Source organism: Canis lupus, chromosome 18 (assembly GCF_011100685.1).
Source record: "Canis lupus familiaris isolate Mischka breed German Shepherd chromosome 18, alternate assembly UU_Cfam_GSD_1.0, whole genome shotgun sequence".
NCBI classification, from domain to species: domain Eukaryota; kingdom Metazoa; phylum Chordata; class Mammalia; order Carnivora; family Canidae; genus Canis; species Canis lupus.
The window spans coordinates 24,286,552-24,291,363 of record NC_049239.1 but is presented as its reverse complement, the minus strand read 5'-3'; positions in this window follow the sequence as shown (position 1 = coordinate 24,291,363).

Genomic DNA, 4,812 nt, shown 5'->3' with positions numbered 1-4,812 from the left:
TCAAATACCTAGGAAGTCACAGGTATGCATGCAGCAGGTACTATGTTAGGCACTGAGAATGTCATGTTGAGGAACCAAAATAATCACTTGGGTGATACAAATTATCTTGAAAACTATCAAAAATTTTAATACATGTGTGTTAAAGGGAACTTTTTTCTGCAAAAATTTACATATTAACAACCTATGAATCATAATTTTATAAAACTTTGATTTGAGTCAAACAGTTGATGGAAATGTTAAGATGTTATGATCATAAATAAAAAGAATCTTAGAAAAATCTAATTAGCATTATTCCAAATTATTATTATTATTCAGTATAAAATATTGCATAAAAACTTTAATTTTTATTCCACATTAATTCATTATTGTAGCTGTTTTTAAAAAAAATTTCCTTATAACAATATACAATGACAACTTAAAATACATGAGGCATTGGGTTTTTAATTATTTATTTGCAGGAAAGTTGGCCCTTTATATAAAAGACTGTATATTATTTTCCACTCTCTTAACATTAATTTTTTTTTCCTGAGAAATCTGGGATGCTTTCATCACAAATTTTGGTCTTGCAACTCTTTTCAGACATATAAAATAAGAGAACACACTTGGGGAAAAAAGGAATTTCTCAAAACTCCCTAATGTTTCACATATTAGGTTACAGTGTGTGTATATGCGCTCTTTAACTTCCTTTTCTGGGAAATAAGGTACGAAGTAAGTAGGATGATTTTCCTCTGAATTTATGTTACAGGAATCTAATCATCATGGTAAATTGTTAATGACTAATAGCCCTCTAACCTGCTTTATGTCTATACAGCCACAGAATCAGGTTAAGTTCACTGAAAATTTCATGGCTTTAGCATTTAATATTAAAGTTGGCAGTGAAATATGAATATTTTGAATGCCACTTCTGTATTGAAGAAAACACACATCATAAGAAACCTCTTGTTTTTAACTTCTAATTCATTCCACATCACCAGAACATATTCATTTTTAATATTTCTCAAATATTTTTTTGCTGGGAGAAGAAACAGTGGGGTTAACATTTAATGTAAAGATCTTTTCTAGTGAAATAGTGTGCTTGAAGGAAATCACTAGAGATTAGCTGGATGAGTCTGACTCATGACAAGGGGTGATCTTGACAGGAAAACGATGACCTACCCTCTCAAAACATCTTTAATAAGAAAAATGTGTGCTTAATATCTAGGGAGAGAATGGAGCATTAGAACAGAAGTTATAAATTCAAGTGAATCTGCTAACTCTTTTTCTCCCTGGGACCAACTTAAGACATCTTAACCACCATAATTTCTGAAACATCCTAAGCTACAGATACACAGACATATCCATAGCAGGAGCTCTAAATATAGAATTGCATTTTACAATGAATTCTGACCATATACTTCAGCATAAATTTGCATTCCTTGAAATCTGTAAAATTCTTCTCCTGGCATTTCTGTTTGTTATTTGGATTTAATGGGTCTGACCTATGCAGAAAAGGATTTCAGGGGATTGAATATCTGTTTAGGGAGAACAGCCTGGCTTAGTAAACTAAGAATCAGAAGTTGTGACTACCAATTTTATAGCGATTTGATTTATAGCAGAATTCACTGCAAGAAAGGGTATGTAAATTTTTTATTAATTCTTAGAAGACATGTTAGTATAGTGCAGAGTTTCCCACAAAGCTAATTGCCCTGGAATTAGCTTTTGTGGAATGTAAGAAATTCTGTAATTTTATAATTTTTTATGTTGGGCAATTTCAGATAATTATTTGAATGCAAAGTTTTATAGCCTTATGAATCAGCATTTTCTTTGTTGAAGAAGGACATGTCATTTGTTTAATATATGCTTTGCTGGCTAAACACTGTGGCTATTTATTTATTTATTTAAATGTCATTATTCAGACAGATTCCTTTGTGAGTACTCTTTATTTTTGCTTGAAACTGAATTCCATTACAGATAATCTGTCTAAATAAATAGTATTGCAGTGAGTTGAATATGATCCAGTTTGCATGTTGAGTGCAAAGATGCAGTTGCTTTGAATCAGCAGACTTTTACAAGTTGCAAATGTTTTCTAACTTCTTTCTGACTCATTAAAGCTTTTATAAATCTACCCAAATGTTTCTTACCCAGAGGACAATGATTATAGAAAGATGACAAAAGGCAACTGTTCAACTATGTTGCCCTGAGAGATCTATAAAGTAATTTCTTATTCTTTCAGTAAAAGTTTCTTCGGTTATTATCCACTTTTCTTAATAACCACACATATTTTTCAACACATACACACACACACTTGTATTTGGAGTCAGATGATCATGTAACATTAATGTTTACATCAAAGCATTTTGTTAGATTACAACTTTTAAAAGATCTTAAAATCAGCAACATTCCAGGCAATTTTCATTGAATTATAAACTTTGGCAAATCTACTTGTTTATCAAACAGTTGCACAAAGGATTTCTAAAAATATTAAAAAATACCTAATAGGAAATTTTCCAACAATTATGCAAAGAATAAAGCTTTTGTGGTTTCTTATTAAATTTTTGAAGAATATATTGTAAATCTCAAGAGACTGAATGTAATATATGCAATAATTGTTCTAACTGCAATTTGTGTCTACTGGAATAATAAAACAACAGCCACAATTACAATAAATGGGATTGTTAATTATGGAACTAATTTCACAACTACAGTTCCATAATCTAGGAAAATGCATAATATTAAGTGATTAAAATATGGAATGTGTTAAAGGACCACATTAGTTTTACACACCAAACATTTGTAGACAACCAACTTCCCAGAAAAATATATATAAATATACGTAAATGTATGATATATATAGTTCTCCATGCCACACAGTGGAAACATAGTAGTACAGAGAGCTTATTTAGAAAAAAAATATGTAAGTATGTCTTATCCTAGATATAGATACTTAGAAACACCTAAACAAGAATAAAGTTTGCTATTATTCCCTTGTGGCATTGATGCTGTTGACCCATGACCATGAGGACACGCTCTAAATTGTTTTGTTTTATTTTAATACAAGTAATGAATCTCCTTTCAAAAGAAGCATATTTTCCTGGCCAGAATAAGGTATCCTTGAACCAGAAATAACTGCCATGTTTTCAACTGAGTTAACAATAACAGAAGCAAAACATGTAAAATTTTGGCAGGTACCAAATTTCTTAGTGAAAACTTAAAGCTTCACTAGAATTGATGGATGGGAATGAGGAACTTGTTGCAACCAAAATTTAAATTTAGGTGTCATAGCCAACAATAATGTTATCAGTATTCCCAAAATTTTCAGCCTTCTTCTATAACAAGCTGTGATGTTTCCAGTAATATCAGATATCAGGAAGTTTTCAAGACCAATAGTATTTAACTATGTGGATTAAAAATTTCACTTTTAGCTGTATGAGTATCAGAGAAATTAAGAATGAAACAATCAGATACATGGAATCAGGGAGTCATGGGAGAAAACTTGTCTCCAGGCAATATGTCATAGTATTAGTTATGTTTCTACAACACAAAAAATTAAAATCTATTCAGCGAAGTAAGCAAAACACACATGAAAACACTCACTAAGATGGCACATCTCTTTGTATACATCTCTAGAGATATGAGTAGAAATGCAAAAAATTAACAAATTAAAGTTATTTTAAATGAGGGACTCCTCAGTCATCCCTTCACTTCATTCATCACTGTCTTCATCAACACATCATTTTATACATTCATTAGTTCATTAAACATTTGCTAAATCTTGGATTCATGCCAGGCAGAGTTTGGTTACATAGGATACCTCACTGACAAGACACAATCTCTGCCCATAAGAACATAGTCAAAAAAGAGAGATAAACAAGCAAACCTTAAAGTTGCAGTAGAGAATGAACAATACAACCATGAAATTGTATACAGAAATATAGAAATAGAAGAAAACAAGGGACCCAACTCTATTGGATGGGTTAGAAAAGGATATTTATGGTTCTTTATTGCTAGAACAAACCTATATGTTGAGGAATTTGTAGAGTTTAAAATTTAAAAATATATTGATTAATAGGAGAAAGAACTCTTAAGATTGTATCAATGAAGTTAAAGAGGAGATTCACAGAAAAAGAAGATTGTGCTGGTTTTTAAAAATATATGAAGATATCAGTGAAAATGCTGCAATGAGTCAGAGAAAGATGGTAGATAAAGAAGCTTTATTGTTCGTGTATCAATTCTGTACTGGTATATAACAAACTATGCCAATGCTTTGTGACTTAAAATAACTGTAGACTTAACTATTGTTCATAAGGCTATGGGTTGGAAATCCAGGCATTTTTTTCTGCTGATTTCAGCTAGGAGGATCATACTGTTGTGACTATCTGAAAGCTTGAATAAGTTGGAGGACTTAACATGACCTCAGTGCTAGCAGGTGGTGTTGGCTGTCAGGTGGGTTGCCTCAGTTCTCATCCACATGGATATTTATCCTTTAGTTGTTAGAACTTTTTAATAGCATGATAATTTTAGGGTTCCAAAGGATCAAGAATGGAATTTGTAACACTTCTTTTAAAAAAAATTTTTTTAAGTAATTTCTACACCCAATGTGGGGCTCAAACTTAGAATCCCAAGATCAGGAGACACACTGCTCTACTGACTGAGTGATCCAGGCACCCCTGTAACACCTATTAAGTATAATATCTGAAATTTCAACAGTGTTAATTCTGCTACATCCTATAGACAAAGCAAATCACAAAGCTTTAATTCAGGAGAGAAGAAAAGTAGACAAATGAGAAATGTTTTACAATGAGTTAGATCAACTATATAGAAACTCTACAGTAC